Source organism: Gymnogyps californianus, chromosome 4 (genome assembly GCF_018139145.2).
Source record: "Gymnogyps californianus isolate 813 chromosome 4, ASM1813914v2, whole genome shotgun sequence".
Lineage (NCBI taxonomy): Eukaryota > Metazoa > Chordata > Aves > Accipitriformes > Cathartidae > Gymnogyps > Gymnogyps californianus.
Window position 1 is genome coordinate 73,575,601 of NC_059474.1, and position 27,610 is coordinate 73,603,210.

General features: G+C 38.7%; 1 long non-coding RNA gene across 1 annotated transcript; it reads right to left on the bottom strand.

Moving 5' to 3' along the window:
• On the bottom strand, nt 1–27,610 carry LOC127016117 (uncharacterized). The gene is made up of 4 exons (XR_007766434.1): nt 27,374–27,610; nt 5,161–5,313; nt 4,922–5,043; nt 1–2,240 (listed from the first exon to the last, which is right to left on the bottom strand). It is a non-coding gene; the product is annotated as an uncharacterized LOC127016117 (long non-coding RNA).

Below are 27,610 nucleotides of genomic sequence, written 5' to 3' on the forward strand. Positions count from 1 at the left end.
GAGTTAAAAATTCATTTACGTAAAGGCAAGTTAACACTGTAATTAAGTTTCAGAGTGAGCACAGACACAATATTCCCACAATGGGATCACTTCAGTACATCAAAGATAGCATGAATCAGGACTTCACAACACAGATGGGTCCAATTTGCTGCTTTTCTCAATTTGCATAGTTTTTTGGTCTCACAATACAGATCTTTAATGCAAGAGTTATTCCTGTCATAACTAATTTCTGTTAATTCACACTGTTGATCTGTACCGTTTTTCAAGTATCATCTCAGGTAAACAGATATTATTATTACAGGTAGTCAAAAAAGTCAGAATTTTCATCTCTTGTTAAGTACTGGCAAAAAAACACTCAGGAACAAAAGTGGCTAAATCCTGAAATTACTTGCAAAGGAGTAGGCAAACACTTTAAGGCATGGAGGGGTGGGGGGAAGGCTGTCCTTCAAACCAGGGTCCCGTGCCTAATCCTGAGGCAGCAGCCAGCTGCAGGCAGGCAGCACGAGGCCCTGGAGTCCTGGATGCCTCTGAATTTCGTTGATTTTTCTAAAACAAAAGGTTTTTCTCCTCATTTCAGAGGCTTCAGTGAATTAAAATTTTTGGTGGACTTAATTTCATGAGAATGTTTCCACATTGTTTTAACTGCTACTACTGTTTCCTTGTGTTGGGGGGGTATAGCCCCAGGCAAACACCAACAAACCAATGGTTTGGAGACAGATATTAAAACTGTTTAGCGTAAGCACAGTTCCCATCATGGGAGATGCACGCTGTGCTTTTTCACAATAAGCTCAAGTAGCAACCAGCAAACTCCTGCTTCTACCACAAAACATTGATTTACCCTCACTCCTTTGCCCAGGCTACACTCTGGGGAAAGTTACTTGCAGTCAGAGTAGAATTTCACTCCTGTTGTGGCATTCTGCATCTGCAGACAAATGGAGCAATAGGAAAGGCAGCAAGAAAGTACCCATTTGCTGTATCTTTCCTTGCACTTTAAGGAAGATGTTACAAAAAACTCAAGCACATCTAACATGATTTAAGAGGCACATATTTGAAAAGAAAAAAAAAAATTCTAAAATGAGAACTAAGTTGAAAGGAGGCCAGTAAAGAAATGTTTTAAAGCTAAACAAAGAGAAGAATATGCATTAAAAATGTCAGACTCCGTAACAGTTGAGGACTGTCTGCCGTGTCTGTAGTGCTAAAATAGACATGCCGGAATGACATTTTGAGTGTAACCATGTTGCTGGCTCAGTTTACTGTCCACTGATGTGACATCAGCCCAGGCAGTATTTTGTGAAGTGCTATAAGCAGATTCATGAAACTTTTCTTATCCTCAGGAAAGTCAGGTGTTGGGATATACACAGCAGAGGGATTTGTTCTAGTTCCAAAGCAGTTTTAAACTGCAAAATCCACAACATATACAATAAATCTGTAAGACAGATGGCCATAAATCCCTAATGAAACACTGCCAATGTAAATATTGTAAAAAGGATAAATAGCACTTAATTACACCATTGGCAAGCGAGTTGGGTTTTTCCTCATCGTCATTCTGCTTTTCACCAATCTCCCAGGCTCTCTCAAGCATACAGCATGCACAGCACAGATTAGTGGTGGCTCCGCACCCTTCCACTGCACGGCTCTTACTCTCTTATGCCTTTGCTTCTCACTTTTTTTTGTTTACAAAAAACAACAAAACACACCATTGATGGTTTGAGCATTTGCAGAAGGCGTAGTTTTACACGTAGGAGAAGGAGACAGACAAGATGAAAAACTAACAGGGGCAGGAAAAAAACAAACAGCATAAGCATGAACAAGCAAAACCAACTACTGATGTAAAGAGACCCGAGGTAGACAAGTTAGGTGGTTTTATAAGTGGGGGTGGGAGAGGTTGGGGGAATCAGTGTAAGAACTGATTTATTTATTCTTAAAGTCTCTTAGCTTCTGCATTGGGAAACCTGAAGGAAAAGAACGACTAGCTTAAAACATGCCTAGAATGACCCTCTTTAAAATCCTTCACCTCTTTTCAAGGCTGTTCACATGCTCTGCTGCTGAAGACAAACAGTTGTGTGTTACCTTTGACTTGAGCTAGGCTGTCATGTTTGGTCCTAGCCCAGAGTTATGGTGCTTTAACACACATCTTTTCACTGCTCTGCTATTCCTTAAAAGGCTGGCTAGCCAAATAAGAAATACAATAGCTTTTTGTATTGACAGCTTTTTCCACCTCTTCTCAGACAAGGGTGACCCTAAAAAAAAAAAAAAAAATCAGTAACAGATTTATTTCTCAAATAAAAAAAAAGAACCCCTACAGAAAAAACCAAAACTGCTTATTATTTAATCTCTGATCATTGGGTTTTCCATTTGTCTCTCACTCTTGCACAGACAGGCTAAACCTTTACCTATTAACAAGAAATTCTCCCTTGTAATCTCAAGAAACCAGAGATGCTACTTTGCCCAATATGCAGGCAATTTCCCAATTCTCAGTCAAGCAATGAGTCCACAACTTCAATCCAGTAAATTGGCCTTCAGCATAACACCTGGCAGCACATTCAGATTGCAGCATTTAGTTGTACTGAACTTCTTTCCTCATGCCATATTCTATATAACCATTGTTTCTCTTCTTTTAAAATCTATAATTTATTTTAATACACATACCTATCATAGGAAGCTTCCTTTATTTCTACCGATGCTTTAAAAAAAAAGTTGCTTTTTGAAAAGAATAAGATTCTCAATACTGTAGTAAAAGAAAGGATGATTTTTCTGCATTTAAACTGTATTTTAACCCACCTACAGCTATTTTAAAGCATTATAAGATACAAGACACCTTGTGAATACAATATTAAGCAGCTTGCTCGTGTATAGTGGACATATCACTTAGTATTTTTCATATACCATTATGTATTGCCTTCAGTGATTTCACATAAATGTGAATATTGGTTTAGTTATGGTTGCCATGTGTGAATGAGCAATGTTGGCATTCCTGCACCTTTGAGTGAAAATTTCAATTCACTTCATTAAACCGAGAGAGAATTGTATTTCGAGGACTAGGTATGGCTGTAAGCGGATTCAAACAGATGTAGATGACCCTCGAGCTTTCTAACTTCCCCTCTGGAGCTTCCAGCAGGCTTGATCTGGCAACATGGGCCAAAAAAAAAAGAAAAAAATATTTTTTTTAAAAGTGGAAGGTTGGTGATCTTGCCGAGCCCACAGCCGTTTACTCAGACTTTTGCTTGGCTGAAGCTTGTATCTAAATAGCCAGGGAACTAACGAATTCACTTAGCCAGTAGATAGATTTCCATCGTCACTAAACGAGAATGTGAGTGACGAGGCTGACTCTCAGAGCATTAATTCGCAGCATTCAAGGCTCAAAGTACAAAAATATACATGTAGCTGTGGAATTGCTTTCTCTGCTTTTATGAGAAAGCGAAGAGAAGAAGAGGTGGCTAACAGTACAAATAACAGGGAGAGGGTTTGTCCTCAGGGGACTGTTATATTCCAGACCTGGCAGTCATAAAAATATGTTACAAATAAAGCAGAAAAGACCTCCAGATAGCACTAATACCATTCACTTTGCATCGGTACCATTGTATAAGTGGAGCTAATGAATCCCCTCACTCATGGTGCCCTTTAACATCTCAATTCTAAGCTCTGTTTCCCTGCTCTATAGAATAGCTTAGATCACAGACACAAAGAGCACCAAAAACATTAAAATCAATTAACTCAAACTTCAAAGCCACCTGATGTGTTGGTAAATTATTTGCTCAATGATTGATTTGATGCATTTTGTTGTAAAGTGTGCCAGAATGGAAGAACACAGACATATTAGATTGGATATTAGGAAAAATTTCTTCACCGAAAGGGTTATCAAGCACTGGAACAGGCTGCCCAGGGAAGTGGTTGAGTCGCCATCTCTGGAGGTATTTAAAAGAAGACATGTAGATGTGGCACTTAGGGACACGGTTTAGTGGTGGACTTGGCAGTGTTAGGTTAACGGTTGGACTTGATGAGCTTAAAGGTCTTTTCCAACCTAAATGATTCTATGATTCTAAACCACAATTACTAGAATTAAGTAAAAAAAAATTCCAGAATACAGTGTTAAAAGATTAAAGGGTAAAGAAACATGATTTCTCTGTTGTGGAGAGAATATCACTGAAATGGAAGCAAGCAGAAAAGAGTGAAAAAGAAACAGCAAAATTCAGAAAATTAGTCTCACAGAGAGGCGATTTACTTCTCATTGCTGTAATGACACCAAATTCTGTTTCAGATGCATTAAATATATGAGGCTGTTAGTGTTAGTCATCAAGAGTGAAAGGAGTGACATTACTACTTGCTAATCTTAATGTTCTTGATAGGTTTCAAGCTCTGGAAGTGGTGATTAAGCTTTTTAACAGAGGATGGTAGAAGACCACTGAAAACTCCATCCCAGGAATACTTTCAGGCCAACAAGTTCTGCACTTTTTTTTTTTTAACCAATAGAAGAAAGCAGAGACTAACTTTATCTGCCATTTTAAGTAGTAAAATGTCTCCCAGCAGAGCAATGCTTTCATCATCTGGCACTCATGTCCTTAATGAACACACAGTCAATATTGCCACGGTTCTCCGGTGCACACCTTTATGGTTTGTTAGATCTGGTAGCTATTAGTACTGCTGTCCTGTAGCTATATTTCTCTCTCATCTCCCAAGTTAAGCATGTGTAGGTTGGGTGCGAGTTTTAAAGGAAGTGTTCCTAATTGCCTCCAGTTGCTTCTGGGCTTGGCCTTAGTGATTCAGACTCTTTTTAAAGAGTTGTCTTCAGTAGAAGATAAATTCGCCATTTTCACCTCGGGATAACAAAGATGTAAGATAAATCAAGGAAAGGTAGAAAGAGTACACTGTGAAGGAAAGAGAGCCATCTAACAAAAAAAAAAAAAAAAGCCTTCGATCTTACCTTAAGGTAAATTAGATGAGGTCAGCTTTATACCTTGCTCCCCCACTGGGAGGGATTTTTGTTTCCTGGTTTTTCTCGATGTAAAACTAAAGCCTCTTATCTTCTTTGTACACCTACTTTGCCTTAGGAAAGATAACATATGCTAGTCATCTTAAAATTAAGGAGAAAGTTATGGGGCAGATTTTTTTCTTCTTTTTTTCTAAAGGAGTAAGGACTGTAAGCTAATAGTGAAGCAATACCTTACTGAAATACAAGGAATATTGTAATGTTGACGACACCCTTAATATTGGAGGCATACTTTGAATAAGGACACCCTAAATCTCGACAAGATGATACTGCAGCAATTCTCCCAAATATCCACAATTCTAAGTCCAGAACAGAGAACGGATCCCCTACAAAAAAAAAAAACAAAAAACTTACTAGGATTAAAAATAGGTAGGATTAAATGTAATTCCACCTATTCTGTCTAAACCTTCATAACATTAGCTAGTATAACTAGCCTCTAGTAAATTAGTGGCTATTATTTTATAGCCTAGATTTGACCATAAATAATTGCTTTCTTCTTGTACAAGCAACAAAATTACACTTCCAGCAGCAATTCCCTCTATCACAAACTCACCCTTAGGGCCAGTTCAGGTAACCTTCTCTGCTGTAGTCCCTTCCAATCTACCTTCCCTTTTACCTTCCTCCCCTCAACAAGTCTTGAGAAGGATGGGGCACTTCTAACAGGCTCAGCTGCTCACATGTAGTTAGCCAGTGCATATAGATACAGAAGGGGAAGGACACTGGAACAGAGCCCAAATTTCCACTCCCCACCACTACCACTTCTCTAAAGAAGAATTCCTGCCCTGCACGGCTGCTGTAGTCTGTTAAACACCTTCCTTTTAACCTGAATGTAACTACATTCAGGTGCAAGTGCTTATCCTTACATAAATTGCCATTAAATTAGTATGCTTATAGAAAGTGTGCTCTATTACTTAAAGTATGAAGTTGGATAAAACTGAGGAGCAAGATCACACACCTGCAGGTGTAAAAAAAACCACCAAAAACCACCACCAAACCTACCCTTCCTTCACCTTCTCCATTAAAAGCTTATATTATTCCACATTAGCACTGTGGATCTGAATTTGGTAGAAAAAAGCCTAACACCTACACTATTTCCATTTTGCCCTGCTATGCCTTGCATATTAGACTTCGTAATACCTGTAAAAAATACAAACACATGAGGCTGTTTCTAATTAAAAACAACACTGCTGACAGAAATAGTCACTTCCTAATTAAGATGTGTTTTAGAAAGTGATTGAGCTATAAACTGTCTTTTCACATGTTAAATGGACATCCTAACTCTAATCACTTGCAATTAAATCAATCAATCAGGAAGAAAGTATTTTTGGAAACTACCATCACGGATACAATCAATCTAATAGCTCACTTTCCGTGAGAAGTTGCAGTGATCCCACAGGCACCGATGAGTAAGAACAATACAAGAATTAAACAATGCATTTGTACAATATTAAGCTAATTCCAAGAAGCAGCCAAAAAGTAGTCAAAAGAGCAATACAACCTTTCATTACACTGTTTCAAAATCTGTGTAGAGTTTGGTCAGCCTATGAAACATGGCAAGAATCAAATCGTGAGGGAGTACACTGCTGGGAATTTCCAAACGTATTTGGCTCATCTCCGCCGATCAGCGAGATCGGCAGAGTGGAGAGTGAACCATGGGGAGAGTCACTGCTCTCCTTCTGGCAGGAGGCAGATTACATGAGGAAAGGAGAACCTCACCTAAATTTCTGCATGACTCCGGGTTTTTTCTTTTTTAATGGCGTACATTTATTGTCCATTCTACCAGCCACATGTGATAGTGTCAGAAATGGAAAGAAAAATGCTGAAGTCTTGTTTTACATGAGCTTCAAGCCATATCAACATTTCATTATTTAGTTTTAACTGTTTGGTTAGGTTTGTGTTTTTTTCACATTAGGAAATTCACACAATCTGTCCTATTTCTGTAATGAAAAGGAATACTTAACTAATTGTACCTTGCTGTCTGTACAAATAAACTTGTCTTTTATGACCATAACATACATATTCAAGAAAGAAAAGTGCAGATTGAAGTGATACTGGTGCTAACAGCAAAGTTTTTTCCATGGTTTCTTAGGACTCACAGGCAACCTTCATGCATGCCAAAAATAACTATGGTGTGTAGCTAAAAGGTAGTCAGCCCTCAAGTTAATTTTTCTCCAGTATAATTTATCACAGGCTTATAAACCAAAAACATAGCCCATTGTTCCATGACTTCTATTTGACCACGTCTGTAACTGAAAGAATTCAAATGCTTACTCTCTAAAATGAATACTACCATACCATCTTGACAGTTAAACACCACCACTAGGCTACAGAGTAAAGACGTTGAGAAAGACAGAAACAATTTACAGGTATTTCACGTGGCAATTATTTCAGGCTTTCCACAGGCTCATACAGAAAGTAGGTTGCATTTTACTGATATTTTAAGGGCTCTAGTAATGAAACAAATGACAATATACTTGGAAAAACTTCCTCAATGCATACTCTTGAAAAAATAATATATTGTCTGCTGCAACTGTCTGACCTTTTCTGTATCAATGATGAATCCATCTGGCTGAAGTAAGACTTCTATACACAAGAGAAAAGTCATGTTCAGGGTGCATTATGATAATGCTGTGCAGCACGCAACAGGATGCGGGAAGGCATAAGTAGAGGAGAAAATGGAGGTAATAGTTTTCTTCCTTCAGCAAGTTTCATGTTTAAGTTCTTCAGCAAGAAAATAAATATCAGAAACAACAAAGGCTTACCTAACTAAACCAAAAGCTTTATGCAGTGTTTAAGAAAAAAAAGTTTGTTGGAAACCTAGTCAGGCAAATATATTTAATGGATAAAGAATAAAACATTCAGTATTCTTAGCGTACAAGCAAAAAGAGAAGACGGTGCAAGATGAACCGAGCATTGCTTTGAGGCACTGGGCCGTTCCTTCAGTGCAGTGGTGTTGATTTACATTGCATTTCCACAAACAATGGCTAAAAGGAGCCTTCATCTTATACTTTCGCAGGGACACTCAGGAACAAGTCCTTATGGCCACACTTGTCCCATGGGGAAGGCTGCGCAGGGCCAGGGCAGAGGCTGTCACAGGTCAGGGGGGCAGAGGACACTGCCTGTGGAGTGAGTCCATCTTGTTTCTGTTCAGGCTTTCTTCCCTGAGCTTGACCTAGAATGCCACCAAGCATGACACACAGCAAACGAGAGACAAAGAGAGGAGAGAGACCCACTGACGCAGAAGTTTAGGCCACTTACAGTTTGGTTTATTCACAAATCTGGGAAACAAAGCAGAATTTGTTTCCTTGAGAAATTTTTCATTTTGTAAGGGATTGGATTTTGGGTGTATAAAATGTAACCACAAACTGCAAGTAAACGAAATACAGGATTTTCTGATCTAGGTAACATAGCACTTCAATGCACGTGAAAATATTGAATATCAATTGTATGTGAAATAAGGACGTATTCAAATTGAAACACAGAAATTGGGAAGGGTAATAAGCTTTAAGAGTTTTACGTTCGCAGGGTTAAGTAAAAACACTGCACGTACATTAGAGATTCCCATCAAAGGAGAATTATTAAGTCTGTGAAGAATGGGAAACATTGAAACACTTCAGAGCATTAGAGAAGACAGATACCTCGGTAACCAATAGCTGTCATTTGGTTTCAAGAACTTAATTTGATTGCATCCCATCTAGTATATTTGCTGAATACAAAATTAGTTGCAAAGGTAGTTTTAGCCTATTCTCTAATAAAATAAAAAAAATAGAATTTGCCTTCCACCTGCTTCACACACACACAAAAAAGGGAAACAAAAGAATCAGTTTTGAGCTGTACACCGCAGAAACCCTTACTCTGCTTAAGATTCCAAATTGTATACCCAGTGACTCTGTAAATTAATTGCATTTATAGGTTTCTTACTTCGTAGTCCAACAAATGAGTAGGTTAGCTATCTGTACCACTAGCAAGTTTACTTGCAATCTCAATTATAAAAGTGAAAAACGCATTAACAGCATTTTAAAGTAGTTCTAAATAGACTATGGAACTAGTAATCCAAGTGTGTGAGGACTCTTATTTAAATAAGTTATGTATCTAGTAAAAGAACCCGAGTTCAACATAATACTCAACTGAATGGTTGTGTTCAGTTTTGTTTATCTTTCTAAAAAAAATGACAAGACAGAAGTATTTGCTTTTGAAATAGAAAAGGACAGAATGTGGGGGGGAAAGATTAAATTGGGCACCTGGATAAACAAATGTCTCATTTAGCCCAGTTAAGTACAGAGTAATTTAGTTACACCCTGGAGATGACAGTTAATTGTGGGAATTCAGCACAGACTATGTAGTTTTATGAAAAGACTAGAAACTAACACAGTTCAGTATTTCTACATATTCCAAATAAAAGGTCAGTGACTACCAAAGACAGACATCGGTCCATAGGTGATGCGCTGATTACTATTCACTTTCTTACATGTTATATACCTTTATTGTTCTGGAGATACTTAAAGTGCATTTTATGGCTGCACTTGATGTTGCAGGTAATGCTATATAATGGTATTTAATGTAGTCATAAACCACAGGATATTCAATTTATACTTTCTAGATTATTAAAAAGGCTTAAACAAAATTTTGTGTTTTCCATTTTTATTGGGTTCCTATGGAACATTAGGGAAAAAAAATACTCAGTGGTATGACTATCTTTCATAGACCCAATGCACAGATTTATTTCTCCCTAAGGTCCAACTACCTGAGCCAAAACAGAACATCCCCATCCTCACTGCTTTCTCTACTTTTCTACCAAAGCTGCAGCAGAACTGTGTGTTTCTCCACTCCTCGGCCACCCAAATTCACAGACAGGTGCCCTAATCCAGGTCAGTTTGCTCAAATGCCTCCAAAACATCCTCATAGACAAACTGATGAAGTATCGACTAGATAAATGGACAGTGAGGACGACTGAATATTGGTTGAACTGCCCTCTACTCAGCACTGGGGAGGCACATCTGGAGTGCTGGCACCAGTGCTGGGCATCCCAGTACAAGAGAGACATGGATATACTGGAGAGGGACCAATAAGATGGGCCATTAAGACAATTAAAGGCTTGGAGCATCTGACATACTAGAAGAAGCTGAGAGAGCTGGGACTGTCTGGCCTGGGGAAGAGCAGGCTTTGGGGAGATCTTATCACAGTGAATAAATACTTAATGAGGGTGAGGAAAGACAGAGACAGACTCTTCTCAGCAGGGCCCAGTGACAGGGCAGGAGGCAAAAACTGAATTATAGGAAGTCCTGCTTAAACATCATAATAAAAATCGTAATAAAAATGTGGTTGCATTGGTTTGCCTTTTTTTTTTTTTTTAACTGTTGGGGTGGTGTCAAATGCTGGAGCACATTGCCCAGAGATGGTGCAGAGTCTCCGTCTGTGGAGAGATCCAAAATGCAACTGGACATGGCTCTGAACAACCTGCTCTAGCTGCCCCTGCTCTGAGCAGGGTATTGAGGACGAGATGATCTCCAGACATATCTTCCAACCTCAGCCACGCTGTGAAAGATGCAATTAAGTGTGCTGTGTAAGTAGATATGATCTAATATACTGAGGCTCATATCCCAAAACACATTGGTATAGCGAAAGGAGGAAAGAAAAGGCACTAGTACTTTGTATAAAGCCACTCACCTTCTAAGGCACTGGCTCCAGGCTATGCTTGAAATTGTTAGTCACAGTAGCCGCCTGGAGTCAGAAGTGGACTTGAATGCTTAGCTATCCATTTATCATGGATATTTTATTTTACTTGATAAAAAACCAACCAAACAAAAAACCACCTACACTGCATTTGCTTTCTCCAGCTCATGGACCCATGTGCACTGCTTCAAACTGAGGGTGAGGATCAAGGGAAAGATCCTACTATTCAGCAGATGGTGGGAAGCACGAGCAGGTGGGAGATGAGCTACAGCATGCAGGGTGATTTTGGCAGGTGGTGGGCAGGCTGAGCAAGCAGGGCTTAGTCACACCGCTCAGGAGAAATCCAGAGAGCGCCTAGATAAAGAAGCATGCAACATTTTGAGTGGTGGAGTTAACCAAGGAAAAGGTAGGGAGAGGGATCACGCACGTTGACTGGAAGCACCTCACGATGGGATGGATAGGTCCGTATCATCCTGAGAAGGAATGAGCTTCTCTCAGGTGCATTAGTCTAGAGAACAAGAAGTTGAGAAAGAGTGCTGGGAGACTGCAGTTAAGCCAATTTAATCAAAGCTTGGACTTCTAAGTATAAGATGCTGCAGGACAGAGGCAGGGGAATATCTAAAACCCAGACAAACAAGGAGGACCTGCAACTGATGTTTCCTCCTTTTAATCCTCTAGAGGAGAACATGATCACTCCATCAATACCAGATCCTGGCCACATTAAGGTATCTGACCAGGTTTCCTAGAATCCAAAACCTCTTTGTAGCACAGCCTCCTCTGTCTTTTTCCTGAAACTGCAAGTTTACCTTGAAAGAGAGGGATATTTCCAAAGTCTTTTGAAGAAAAGCACAGCCACTGTTAGTCAGGTCTCCTTGTAGAAATATACAGAGATTGAGTATCCATTATTGTCTTTACAGACCTACACCAGGAACATTACACATGCCCATGAAGTGTCAAATCAGTAGCAATGTAACAGTGTGCTGCATAATTTTACACTTTCCTAGTAACCATCCCACCTCCTCTTGCCAGATCCAGCTGGGATGGCTGAGGGCAGACCTAGAAAATATCTTCTGTGCTCTCCCTTGCAGAGCTTTAGCTGTCCAGTGACGCTATGACCTTTTAGGCACATTCGATGCTCTGTAAAAAGGGTTTGAAAATTCATCATTGTCTAAGGTTAGTAAGTTCACTAGTACAATGCCAATAGTATAAGAAGAAGAAATGCAAGATATTAGAATTATATGGAGAGTTATTTGCTAAGAATTCATTAATTCCTTTCATTTTAACTGTCTGATGTTTATTAAAATACACAATTATTATATATTAATTCCCGAGTTATCTATTGTTAATAGCATTAAAACACAGGGTGCTTTATTTTTGTATTAATGGCTTTAGGTTTCATATACTTAAGAATGGCTTGTAGTAAGTGTTTGATTATGCCACATTTCCTTCTTATTCATTGCTTGCATTCAAAATAAATAGCTTTTTTTGCTTATGCATCTCAAAAGCCACTGAACAGTAGGTATTCATAAGATGTTAGTACTGTTTCCAGTTTCTCTCAGCCAAGATCATAACCCAGTTATCTGTAGTCATCACTCACAACTGAAGCCAACTTGGCAGTTCTTCAGGGTTTCTATTTAAAAAGGACTCTAAAATAAATGAAATGGGATGCTGGGGGGGGGGGGGAACCAACCACCCTGCAATTTTAAAAGAGATAAAAACAACTTATTTACTTTTCACTGTTGAAGTGCAGCTGTAACTTTATCTTCGCAGCAGTTAAAGTTATCTTATTTTTGAAGAGGTAAAGAAAGAGGTAGACTTCTCATCATTTTGTTACTCCTTATATTGTACAAATCTGAAATTCATTGAGCCTCCTGAAACAGCAACATAGGAATTACTTTGTAGAAGGAAGAATCACAAGAAGGAAGAAACTCCGGATTCTATTCAAGAGATTATTTCTGCAGGAGTACTCGAAGTTTTCAAACTCTTTCAGCTTTGATTTACTGAGGGAGGTAGAGTTTGCCTTGCCTTTATTACGGCAATAGCTTTTACTACTGGGAATAATCAAAAGGTGACTATCATATTAACAAGACCTGCCTGATGAATCAGGGCGGGCATTTGTTATCCAAACTTATTTCACAGCAATTGGCAGGAGCTGAGCTGGGGCCCAAAACTAATGTCTGACTTTTAGACACTGTTTTAGCATCAGCACTGTTTGACCAAGAAGAGAAAGACCAAGAAGAGCCAGAGTTTTGCTTAAGTGTTACAGGCTTTCTGGAACATACTGTGATTTCACTTGTGCTCAATGTCATGCTGACCTTGTAAAAGCACGTAATTCAGGGAAGCGCATTATTTGTATGTTTATTATGTAAGAATATGCTCCCTTTTCTTTTTTGTTTGGACTCTGCGCTGTTATACCTGTGTAACCCCAGTGGCTGCTAATTGACAGTAGCAACAAACAGAAATTAAAGCCCTTCTAGCAGATTATTTTTTCCTTAAGACATTACAAATCATGTTTTACAGTGCAGCAGTGCGATACGTTCTGAATCTTTTCAAGTACTCCATTTCCATCACACAACTATATTATTTTTTCATAAATGACTTAAAACCCTGACAGTGACCTCCATAGGCTGACATTTCAGCTCCAGAATATGCAGTTAGATGGGCTGTGCCTCTAACCAGCAGATCACTGGAGCATCTCAAGAGTCAGCTCAAACCATGTGCCACATCCTGGGTACCCACCCGAGAGCAACGCCTGGTCTCCAGAGCCACAGTCAAACATGGCAGCCAAGATTACCAGTTTCTACAGATTTTCTTTGAAAAGAAATACATAAATATTGTTTATACATGGCACACCAGATATTATAAGAGGGGGCAGTGGAATAACTTTCCCCCACGCTTTTTAGGGTCAAAGCTACAAGTAGCTTTACTCTGTTTTTAAAGAACTGTTTCATTGATTAGCCAGAGAAAGCTGTTCGACAGACCTCTGGAGCTGCCCCAAACTCAGCAGGGAGTTCGTCTGGTACAACACAGCATTACGTTGCTTGTGTTATTGTAGTGCTGTTCGCATTTTACTACATTTCTCAAGTTGTGTGGATGAATACGCAGGTAATCAGTGCATCAGTGAAAAGAGGTAAGTGCAGGGAACAGATCTAAAGCAAATCAGCTGGTGAATTTAGTCTGTAGTTCAGAATAAGGTAACTACTCCGAATTGAGTTTTTATTACATCCATTACAATGGTACTTGATATTTACCTACATAAATTCAAAACATCTGGACATAGTATGACTCCTTCCATTTATTAAAGAATAAGCCTACTTTTTCTAAAATGTCTAAAAACACTTTCACAAGCCTTGCAAAAGGATTTTAGGGGAGGGGTGGCACCAGAGACATTTTAGTGGAAGATGACTGACATTAGCAACACTAAGTTTATGCTATGTGGCATAACTAAGACTTTTGCTTAGACCTTGTAGTCTCAGTGATCTTATTTGAATCCTAGTTTTAATTTTCCAGCTCCTCATTCTGGTCTCCTCCTCTTTCCCCCCTTTCTGTTGCCTGACCTTCCTTACCAATCCTCTCGCTTTGGTCCTGGCCTATCACTATCCCGTTATGCAACTCTCTACTTCCAAAACTCACTTTCTAATTGACTTCTTTCACCCATTTCTCTACTGATGCCTAGTCAAAAACTCCTAGAAACTGCCCAGAACTGCAGATGGAATGGAAAAAAACCCAACAAACATAACAATACAAAAAACCATCCCACACACCCCAAGAAAACATACCCCCCAAACTAACAAAAAACCTGAAAATAGACACAAACACCCCCCAACCCTCCATTTCAGGGCTGTATGTTTCACTACAGGATAGCAGCCTTAAGGTTTCAGCAACTGCACCTCTAAGGCATCTGAGCACATGTGAATTCCCCAATTTAAAAAAAAGTAACAATTGGCATGGAAGCTCACAGAAGAGCAAAACCCCCGAGTCGATCCCTCACAGACACCCTCGCCAGCACCAAGTCTCCCTACGAACTGCGGCTGCCACAATAATGCAAGAGCCCTGCAGAGTTTTCAGCCAGATGAAAGCATACTTGTTCCAGCTTTGTTTCTAGAAAGATGTTCTGCCCGTTATTTAGCAAGAAAGGCCAAAAAGGGTAGGGGACATCCTAGCTGGCATAGCAGCTTGAATTGAAACACTTGCTGTTTGGTTGCAAAATAGCAACTGAAATACTCTTGTGTTGAAAAGCATTAGGCAGTTTTAACACTGAACGCTACCACTTCCATTTATATCTCTGTTGTTTGATTCAAGGGCTGATAGCCATAGTTGCCATTGAATGGGGAGATAATTGAATGAGAAGAAATCTTAAAAGGAAATCCTTAAGTACACTGATTGATCAGCTCTACTTTAAAAACAAAAAAAAATTACAAGGAAAGGGCAAGAGTAAAGAAGTAAACACTAGAGGTGTAGTTAGAGTACCCTAGGCTCATGCCTCCCTATTTTATAGATCTCTTGATGGAGGTTTCTCTGAAGTAAGGGAAGAGAATTTTGCCTCAGCAGCAGCATTGCAGGGTTTGAGAGTTTCCCCCCCTTACAGCAAAGAAGGTTCACATCTCCCTGAAGATCTCTGAAAGGGAAAAGCGAGTGGCACCACATCTCAGCAGCTACATTATCAACAGTTCACTTAGAGACTTCATCAGGTGAAAAAAGTAAAAAAATCAACCATATTGAAAGACTGCATCTTTTCTGGAGCCCAAGTATGTCATCCGTAAGTTTGCTTCCATAAATTAGATACATTTAGCCATTTTGCTCCATATGTCCATGATCCAAAGGAACAAATTTATAGAAGTTCACTGGTTTTAACAGCTGTAAATTAATTAAAAAGCTTACATATAAAATGCTACCATACTTTGTTGGCTGCATTAATTACATAAGAAAGATTATGTGACTTGAAAGCTAACAATGCAGAAAATGCATTTTTCAAGTTTAGCCATATAACAACAGATTATTTTGGTCATAGAGTTAATTTTAAATTAGAAATTAAGATTTTAGTAGAATAAAATAAAACATAGTTCACTGAAAAGCTTATTTTCTACTGTTGCTGGCAGTTCAAGTTAAAATTAAGCTACTCACTTGAGCATTCTCACTCAAAAATCATCTCTGTACTGAATAAACTCATATGACCTGAATATGCTGCATCTGCCAGTAAGCAATAAGTGCTAAAAGGCAATAGACTGAAATTACTGAAGGAGCTGTAGAAAACAGTTATAAATGAGAAAATATCTTGAATGGCATTTGAGACAAGTCTAACATGTAAAGCATGCAGGAAATACCTATCAATGAAGAACAGGAAAAAATGAGAATGTTATGTCCATTTATATTCAAGATACAGCCCTTGGGACTAGCTTGGAATCTCTTGAAAAAATGACTTTTTTTTCTTCCCCTCTCAAGCAAGATGCATAACTTTTCTCACTCACTTAAAATCACAGATCAAGATGAAATTACAGATGTTGCTTTTCACAATTGGGACATTTTTATCAAGGAAGGAAAAGGTGTCTTTAATTAACTTTAAGCATATATATAAATTTATGTATTATGAGGTTTTTTCCACCATTTCAGGATGACAGTTCTTGCTTTCTAACTCCTCACCAGTTTAAAGACACTCTTCTTTCCAAGTGTCATCTTGCCAAAAATAACCCATTAGGGCAAAGTGGAACACACGATGCTCAGGAGAAGCGAAAAGGTGATCTTTCCATAGCTTCTAAAAGCTTTGAAGTTGAGGCTAAAATTGAGAGTCTTTGTGCTATAAGAGTTGACTATCTAAACTTCCTTACTCTTTAATCTTCCTTTTCTATTTACTCAAGACTAAATTTGGTTTTGAAACCAATGTACCAAAAGCAGGCACAGATATGCATCCTTGCTCTCCTGCCACAACCAGCTCAGAGCTGTTACTCATCTCTCTCTTGTGCAATTATAAGGGACATCCATTTTGGAAGGAAGCTGAGCGCTTGTTGTTGACCTTATGCTCAACTGAGAATTAACGCAATACCCATTCGGGGACCGTTAACTCTCAACACCAACGGGTGAAATACATTCAGCCTGAGGGAGATTCAGGCCTTTAACAGAAGTGGGAACCTAGGGCAGGAAGAAAAAAGGGGTATTGTTCCCAAAGGGCTCGCAGTATCTGCTGCAGGTTGATACTTGCAACTTGCTACCCAAAGGGGAGATGGGGAGGATAAATTTTTGCACAGTGTACCGAACCAGAGCCCAGCAATGAAGTTACTGAACCAGAATGGAGTTGCTCATTGAAGGCTGATAGTCTATTAGCAACTAAATCTGTCAAAGACCCTGTCTTATCATATCCATATGTACTATTAGGAACTACTATCTATTCATTATTATAATGATTTTAAAACTTCAGCAGGACCCACAAAAACTATTAAAGCACATTTCTCTCCTTTCACCAGAATGGGAATATTAATGAGATCACCATCATCTAGAGCATAAATAGTGTATTGCATCACTTGGCATGTTAACAGAAGTTTGGATGGGGTTTTTTTTTTGCATCACAATACTTACTAGTGGGATCAGTTACAGTGTGCCTTGGAAATAGCTATTTCCATATTTTTGATATAAACGCTTTCTAGAAGAAGAACAAAGAGATGCAGAAAAGAGACAGATATTTTAGTTTGTAGGGAAGTTGCAGAGTTGCGGGGGAAGTTTCTTTTTTCTGTCTTTTTTTTTTTTTAAGGTTATTATTAAAAATAGGTACTTTGTAATTCAACAGTAGGCTGCAGCCAGCGAAAGATAAGGAAGGGAAGAAAAAAAAAAAAAAGAGGGTGGGTGTAGGAAAATTTAATCCAGGTTCCTGAGAGGAAGGAGGTAGCCTGGGGACTAGAGGCAAGATAAACTATTTGGCACAAGCATGCAAAAGGCTGATAGATGCTAATGGAAGTAAAGCTATTCTTCATCAGTCCAGCTAATCGGCAGAGAGCACAAACCACGGAGTCAGCACCGAGGGCTGACATCCTGGGTGAGGGAAGCAAGAGTGGCTATGCAAATGCTCATCCATGATTTGATCGCCGCTTACGGAAGGTGACAACAAAACGCTCTCCATTTAGAAAGCATTTCCTTGCTTAGCTTCGCAATGTGTAAGCACCAACAGAGGAGCTGCCGTTTAAACGTGATGGACTGGGTCGGGGGCTTTTCTGATGAGAGAAGTACAGTTAGCTTATCCTAAATTAGTAGCTTCCCCCTAAAAGTGGCTATTCGCTGCAAGCGGGCTTGGCTGTGAGCTGGACCATAACAGTTTGGACTGCAGATTACCAGTACACGTTACAAAGAAGTCCCGTGATTTGTCTTTTGGGGGGGACGGACGGACACAGACATGACACAGGGAACGAATAATTCACTGAAACTTGCATTGTTTTAATTGGGGGGCGGCACAAGTCACCACCATATAAGAGCAACATCTGATTTAAACCCGAGTATGTCACAACAGATCTCAGTCATAATTTGCATCAGTGTTTCCACTAGGAGACTTATTTACACTGAGACGCTTGAGAAATAGATGACATCTTACAGGCCTTCTTTGAAGTGGATTTTGGTCTTGAGGTGGTCCAGCCAGCAATTACTTCACACCTCTCCCCTTTTCTCTCCATTCTCAATGTAAACAGATATCCATTTAGTTTTGATTCCTCCTAAATCACTTTCTTTTCAGGTCACTTATGGGATACAGGATATAATTCTACACTTACAACTTTGATTTAAGAGAAGCATACCCTTTAGGCTCTAGAAGTATTACATATTTAGCATCATTTTCATCAGCAGTATAATCCTTTTTCCTGTTCCTTACTCAAGCAATATTAGTTAATGTTCACTAGTACTACAGTGGCACAAATTGCAAACAGAAACGCATATTGGAAAAATCAACAAAAAAATCAAGTATAAAGCACACAGACTGTCACAATACATAGTTGTATGGACACATACCTGGGAAATTCCATTTCTTATGGAGGTCCATATATAAATAAAGCTTTTTCAAACACTTGTGACAGGTGCTCAAGGCAAGAAATAAACTACCCAACCTCCTTGTAGGGTAAATAATCCTGTCTTGTCTCACTAATATAAATCTCAATAAATGAGATCGTTTTACATACTCAGTCATGTTCACAGAAGCGCATCCATTTGTGGGCAGGTAGTATATAATAGTTTTACTAAAAACAAACATACGAAAATATGCCTCAGGTGGCAAGGATGAATACAAACATAGAAGTGGAATTCAAGTTTTGTTTAAAAAAAAAGGTTATCCTAGGGTTTCATCAACCTGTAACCACGCACCCATGTGCGGTGCACGCTACAGTCAGCTTGACTATCTTTAGGTTACCCACAGCGAACACAGCACGCTAACCTCTGCATTACAACACAAAGCTTCGGTGACCCCAGAGGTGACTTGCTTTGCTGACGTGCTCCCTGGCAGGCTCTGTCCCCGACGTGTTCAGACGTCAAGACCGAAGAGCAAAGCCACCTCCCCAGCGTCCGGGAACACCCTCGCAGGAAGCAGTAGCTGCAAGGCTAACACAACACTTGAAGGAAGGACCACGGAGCATACGGGTACCACCACAAGGCAACCTCATGAGCACACCAGCTGCATGACTCTCTGCTCTTCTTCCACAGAAAAGAGCAAGTAATTTGAACAGGCGAGTTCCCTGGAGAAAGGTGGGTAAGGTATCACCCATAGCTCTAGTATATAGATTGTAACGTGGTCAGTTTTTGAAGCTCTATGTTTCTATGGCTTCACAGAGCCAGAAATACATTTCATCTCTAAACAGAGATTCAAGTCAGAATTTATTTTTAGACAAATACAGAAAGCCATTACTACTATTGACACCTAAATGAAAGAGTAGAAGTAACCTGTACTGTTTGGCATACAACTACGCTCCATTACATTCAGAGATGCTGTAATTTCAGTTGAAGCAATATCCTGGAATTTCTCTTTTCATTTCTGGGTTCAGTAGTTATTGACCATGTATTTTTAATCCCAGGCTCATTTTTTGATTTCCGACCAGGGATTTTTCACAGTAAGATAATATTAACTTCGAGACATTTTTTACATGTTTACTTTCAGTGAAATATATTTTACTAGAAATGCACAACTGTCCTTCTGGGTTTTTTTTAGGCTTACTGGATTTAGCCTTAAGTGACTGAGCTCAAAACAACACATCTACTGCTTTCCCCAGGGATGAGAGGATCCCATAGAAAACCGAGTTTAAAAACATGAGCAGGTTTTGCTTTTTTGTGCGTGTTTTTGTAATTGAAACTTGCTTGCCTGTACCCATGGTGTCCATTCATAGCTGCCCTCCTTCAAAGCTTGAATCAAGCCTGATGCCTGAAAAGAATGATTTCTAAGAGGAAAACTCTGCTGCTTTTCAGAAATCTGACGTTTACTTCCAATTGCTAAATCTCAACCCTTAATGAGTGATAATGAGTGTTGGAGAAGGCACAAGGAGAATTTTTGATGCAAGATCAGAGGCAACTCAGAAACTCAAGGACACTTGATAAGTCAGAATTTACCTAATAAACAAGCCGCATTTTTGATGTATTTTGATTACGTTATACTTTGCTTTAGTTTGGACTTTCATGACAGTTGAAAGCAAAGTTATCTTTATCACAGAAACATTTAAAATGAAATTGGTCTGAAAAACAAGTACGTATGATATTAAATCGTAAATCATTCTAAAGTTTCACAGGAACAAAAGGTCAGAGGCATAGCTTATGTAAATTAGTGTCGCCTTTTTGATGTTAATGGAGTTGTACTAGTTTCAAGTGAGGATTTGGTCTGTAGTGCCCTAAACTTCACATTTAAAAACACTTTCTTGTAAGATTTGCCTTTCTCTAATCCAGATACGTCACATAAATTTAGTGGGGAAACCAAAGATATCAAAACAAGAGCAAAGAAAGCAGAGTTGTGTCAAACATAAGTCCAAAAAGAAAATTTCTCCTTTAAACCTGTCTCTCCATCCTCCCTCATTTGCTCTTTCTTCATTTTCACCATTTCTAGCAATCCCACTTCTCCATGTATTCTCCAAATGTGAATGCAAGACTCGACTGTCAACTTTTCATTATTTCTCCATCACAGTTTACAGGATTTTTTTTTTTTTTTTTTTTTTTAAAGAAAGTTACAGCTGGAGTCCAGTCACATTGTGAGTCATGCTAAAGCTGTCTGGAAACTTGACATTAGATGGGATATAGACATTAGATACTTTATTAGATATAAAGTGCCACAGACATACAGACCACTTGCTTTAAAAGAATTTCTATGATCAAGAGAGTTCCTGAATGAAAAGCAGCTGTAGACAGGTTATGATTTGTTTGCTATCTGATCTAGTACAGGACAAGTTAATTGGGGGATAAAGTTGTTCAAAGACTTGCTGAACAGCTGCATATCTAGAAGCTCTACATACACACACACACAGTTTGACCTAGCACACTTAAACAGGCTTGCATGTTTCAGTAACTGTATGAAGCGTGCAAACATTTCAACAGTAGCCAAATTCCAGTGGTATTGTCTCAGACACTTTCAATGACAATAGCCAAATGAAGACTCAAAATTCTGTGTCATTAAATTACAGGAAACAGAGCCAAAGGGAATAGAAGCTCATGGGGGGGTGGAATATAAAATCTCTAAGCCATTGCCTGTGTTTTCTTATCAAAGATTTTGAACAACTGCATTCAATGATCTTTTAAAGCTGTGCTTTGCTATATATTTCATAAAAAAAAAAAAGACTTCCCAAAGCCTAGCTTATATACGCCACCCCTACTCCTAGTACAAAGTTCTTCAAAAGAGGAAGAGAGTATTTCTGATGACTTTGTGTCATCTGAATCTCACTTTTTCTAGGCTCAGCAGACCCATAGATTTTGCATACTAGTAGGGAAAGAGAGGAAAAGGAGAAAGGAACAAAAAGTAAACAGTAAGTGGTTTAAATAGACAGAATCAAGCTAAAGTGTGCTGCCCAAACCTGAACGTACTGTTCTGTAAAAGGGCTTGCCAGGCCTGAACAGACAAGAAGGATTACTTGAGAAATGGATGGCATCCTGTTCACTGCTTCCAGTCGGAGGTTTACATTTTACAAAGACATTTATCAAGATGACTCTTATGCTCAGCCTGTGGTCCACTGTTCTTTCCGGCAGATCTCCTACCTCACTAGTTATTCATACTTGCATTTGTGCAGTAAAAACTACCTTATACTTAAATTGTTGTCAGTTCACATAATACTCCTTTCCGGACACTTCTGCACTTCAGCTATTCCTGTCTGCACCTGCCATTCTTCCTACAATAGTAATATCTAGTAATTTAGTAAGCTTAGTGATTTTTATATTCTACAAGTTATTAATGAAAAAAAATATTGAACAGAACCAAATTTAGGAAAGACCCATGAAAATCACACCCTATGTATCTTTGAATTTGACAGATAAATACTCTCAGATTGTGCTTTTCCTAATTAGTTTTGAACTCAGCTAGACATAGTTTCCCTAATTTACTTATAAGAGTATCATGCAAGCACTCTAAACTTTACAGCTTCTCGTTGGTCTGCAGGGCTCATTACCCATGCATAGATGGGAATTACTCTGACTTGGCATAATTTAATCTCAGCAACTCCACATTACCTTCTTAGTGCTTAAACTCTTCTAATATTTCTCCAGAAATTGAAGGTGACTTGACTGCAACTCTGAGACCTCTGCTCAAACACACAAAGTACTCATTTTAAAGAAAAAAAAGAAAGCACACAAGCATGAAAAACTCTTCACTTCTTTCCCCTCTATTCCACTTGCTAATTTTTTTTTTTTTGGTAGTTAATCATGGTGTGGTTATATCATCACCACAGAAAGATCCTCATTGTAACTATTTATATCAAAAACAACCCCACACCCTGCACTCCCCCACTACTGTTTCAAGACTGTTGATCAAGCCCTACAATGACTCTTCAGAGATCCTAAAAGTGGACCAACCCACAACCCCACAGGACCACCACACGACTGGATCACATTGTTTATCAATATTATAATAGCATTGCAAATAACATCTTGTACTGTCTGAAGAAGTCATTACTTCCTCCCTCAAGGCACAGAGCATTGCTATTCCCTTAGTCCAAAGAGCATTAGGCCTAAAAAAACCCTTAGCATCATGATATTTTCTAAGGTACCATGCACTGGATATTAAAAGTCAGCCTTCAGGATGAAAATTCATGGTTCCGACACAAGCTGGCATGTATTAGCTCCCCCCTCCCCCAAGTGTCTGAGTTTACTCAAACTTGATTGTTTAAAAATACTTTCAATTTAGTGATCCATATATTTGTGCTATATGCACAACATACAGAATTCCAGCTAAACAAGAACAATGCGTGACATTTCTCCTTCTTTAAAATTTTGCAATAATAAAGCTTTAAGATCTTAAAAATAACACAACATACAAACTGGCTCTAAGTGAATAATTTAATGCAAAGGGTAAATTAAAGTTTGACTAGCAGAAATAGGCTAGAAAGGGGAGGGGGGAGGAGAAGAAACAAGCATTTTATTTTCTTCATGCCTGGATAAGCAATTTGGCCATGAAACTGAAGTCATCCATCATCCATATTACCAACACCACCAGTGCTCAGGGCAGCTGTTCTTCAGGTCAATCGTTTGAGAATCTCCAAAAAAGAGGCAGCTTGGGTGAAGCAGTGACCCAAATAATTCTAGAAGCACGAGTACCTGTTAACATCAGAAGATGTCAGGATTGTAGGAGACCGATCTTTTCCTCCCCACTAGTACCAATTTTAGTGCTGGGAGGAGCAAAGCGGGCAGTGTACTTGATAATCCACTTAATACAACAACACTGATCTTAAGGACTGCCGCTGGTGATACAAAGCCATATTCTCTTCTGAAAACCAAACAGCAAGGATTGTCCCAGTTCCTATATCATTGTTATCGTATCGCTGCTCACATACAAGTGACAGAGCATGTCTGTGTATTAAAAGCTATCATTATCACCTATGAATGTAGTAACCTTTAATAACTTCAGAGATCTGGGCTTCAAGACTACTAAGCAGCTTGTGAATTTACAGGGAAGTAAAGGTCAGAAATTTCTTGTTGCAAGTATGAAATCTATTTGTTTAAAATAACTGACAATTATTAAACACAAGAGATCTGTACATATGGAACTCCTATTGACAGGTTCCTCTATGAAGAAAAAGAAGCCCCAATCATTGTGCTCTCAGAGACTCGAACTGTTATTCAGTTCAGACTCGACTTCTTTTCATATGCTACAAAACATCAAAGGTAATACAAATACATTTTTTAAATTGAGGGAATTTAAAAAAGACTGAGCAAATGATGAATTTATATGACTGTGTTTATTAAATAGAGACAAATGAGCACTTACTGAACAGTAAATTCCTCAATAACTCTGCAGATGTTTTAGACACATGGACAGCTAAAATTTCAGTTATCTAATTCAAGATAGAAAAAAAGTACTGTTTCTTTCTTCACTTGTTTTGTACCTCCTAGCTAATAACTAAATATATTCACTTTTTTCATTATGTTCTTTGAAGATTAAAGACACATCTGACTTTGTACTGGATCTGCCTGGACAGTTGACAGCCCATTAAACTAAAGTAGTACAAGCCATACATTTTAAGGTCCTGATTTCCAAAGCACACCAAAATGACTTACTATATATGTACAAGAGTATTCCTGAGACACTTTGAAATCTTACGTTTGAATTTCTTTGAGAAATAGATGGGCTTCTGCTTTTGTAGCAAATTGGTTAAGCAGCAATTAAAATAGCCTTATGGTCAGGAACCTTACAGAAGTGTGAGGTGTGTCCATCACTAATACTGACTATTATTGTAAAAGCTCATATCAAAAGCTTTCAGCTATAGTGTTCCCTTCTTTTAATCCAAGAACACTCAGAAGCATATCCCTAGCATGAGCTAGATACTGCTGATAAACTAATTCCTGTTTTTAACTGATAACAAAAACCACCTCATGAACTTTGATGCACACTGCATCCTGGCTTTCCCTCCTACCACTGTGGCCACACAAAAGGAATAAATATAAATATTGTACTGTTCTTTTACAACAATTTTAAAGTTTGCTTAGTTGTGATGTTCTCTTCTTATGAGCTTGCGGTAACAATACATACAAAATGGTGAGCTCTACACCCTTGGATTCATTTGCAGTTTTGCCCTGCTTAATATTTTTTTTTTCTCTCCAATTCTAGTCAAAGAACAAAAAGAAAGACTTTAAACTTCAAAAAGAGATCTTTCCTAAATATATTTCTGGCAATGTTTTTCTGGAAACACAGCTGAAGTTTTGAGGTGGATGTTGGAAGGCCCCTCAAGTTGAAGACACAGATGCAATGTACAGAACTACAACAGCATGTAACACACTTTTGATTGTGGACCTGACAAAACTGGTTTATGTAAAAGAGTAGATTTTGAACCACACGAGTAATCGGTTAAGCAGCTGAGAGAACTCATAACAGTAATTGTCTGGTCTTTTCTCCCTGCTGCAAAGCACCCCAGTTATCCCATCCCTTTTGTAACGGGGCTAGGATACAGTTTAGTCAAGTTCCCCAGCAAACATCCTCAGTCATTAACCCAGATCATTCTCTGCTGGACTTCGCTCCAGACTGCAGGTCTGCTCCTGATTTCCCTTAGCTTTCAAGGGAAAGCACGGGATCACATTCACACCTTCATGATTATCCTTGTCAACAGGATCAGAGGTTGCAAGGCTGACGATACGCAATTATCTTACATAAGGGGAGGCTGAGGGAAAGTAAATGGAGCATCAAGCATCCGTATTTGTGTTCTACCTGCTCTCAAGCAGATACCAAAAACACCCATACACAGGTTTTCTTGACACTAAAACACCTCCCTTGAGAGTGTCACAAAATGTTTGCTTTTTGAGTGCACAGAATAAAGCTATTCAGATATATTTAGCCAGCTTCTGAGATTTCTCAGTAAGGTGAGAACATTTGAACATTTATCCCACTCCTAAAGAGAGGTGAATGAGAAGGGATAGGAGCGATTTTCAGCATAAACAACAGCATCGGGAAATCATGCTGTGGACTACTGAACATAAGACAAAATGAAGCGCCCGGTTATACTCTTCCAAACTGTAATGGTTGTTCTCCATTAGTACACGTACATTGCAAGACTTTCTGGCTAAAACACTGAGAACATGCTGGCTACAATATGAAACTCAATGCAGTTCCAATTTGTATTCAATTTATAATACTTTAGTTCTTTGTATAGCCAGAAAAATTTACCTTGAGTTAACTTTTTCCCCCTAAATAAAACTATTATTTCATTTCTGAAACAGTACTGTTTAATCCATGTATGCTTGTGGGAGAATATTATATACATCTGGCAAGACTACAATAGCAAACATTCACTGAATCTATGTTGCACCTTTTCAGGTAAGTAGTACGCCTCAGGACTTAAAAGGAGTATATTCCAGACTGTGTTAAAACCTAATTCCAGGCTACATCCTCCTACGTGTCCATGTTAAGCTGGCTAGAATCTGGAATTCAGACGTCTGTATATCAAGCTGGCTAAGCTGAGTTGAAGTGAGTCTACTTCTTCAAAATTAACTTAATAATTACAAAAAGTTAATGGACATCAAACAAGTTTCCATATTAGCTGCTGTTCTGTTTCGTGCTACTCCATCATTAAATACCCCCACGTTCTAGTCTCATATACTGTAGGGATAAATGCACATCAGACAGTGTATTCATTAATTAAGAGAATATACATATACATAAACCCACACCACCCAAAAGTACACACACTTTTAGGGGATACAAAAAAAAAAAAAAAAAACAAAAAAAAACACCCACCAAAAAAACCCAACCACCAAAACCCGGTAACAGGCAGCAAAATAAGTAGTATCAAACCATTATCAAATTACACATTATTTTCCATTTGAATATACTAGTCATTGTTGTTGCTGTTACATTTGTATTCTAGGTCACAAAGTATCCTTGCAATTCCAGTTTGAGTTCTTCCTTATCTTCCAGTATCTTTAGCTTTTAATCAGCGTAACAACTGACTGCGATTTCACTACAAATTCCATGTTTTTACTCCTGCTCCATTTCCCTGGTTTTCAGTAATCAAGTATAAACACTGCCTCAGTCAAAGCATCACACCAGGTACTCAAAAGTTCTATTATTCTTCCAGGACTTCCATCAAGATCTTCTCCAAAGCACCTTTATTTCAGGCCAGGCAACTCTCTTTCATAAACATAGCCTGCTTTCTTTATTCCTACACATTAAGCTTAACATTGGCAGCATTGAAACAGATTTTCAAATAAGCTCATCTAAGAAATCCCATCTAATTCATTTAGATTATCATTGCCCTACATCACCTCAGCTCCCTTCGCAAGTGCTCACAGCAACCATCTCACTCCGTGAAAATACTGAATAGCGTCAGGTCACGAACAGGCCACCACTACAATATACCCAAAATACCTATAGTCATATAAGAACAGTTCCTCATCGTGACTTCTTGCACTAAAAGTCACATTTGATCAAATTCATGGAGCTGCTACAGCATGCCCCACCTCAGCCACGCTAAGGATCTCCTTTTCTGCTCTTAGGAGCCACAAAGACAAAGTATCTTGCATAACTCAAATGAAATATTATTTCAAAGCTAAGTTAAAACATGCATTTACCAAACTTACCTGAAGTCTTCTGCTCAGTCACATCCCCACATGTAGCAGCAAACACTGCTTTCTCACCAACGCCACTAGCCCCTCGCATCAGTCTCCTTTGAACAATCCCATCACCTTGGGATCTTGAGAGGATTCCTAATCAGAACAAAATGTCTCAGGGCTTCCATCATAGATCAGCTACATTTACTTTTTCTTTTTCCCTATACTTCACTTTAGATAGAGCCTGCTAAAAAACAAAAAACAACA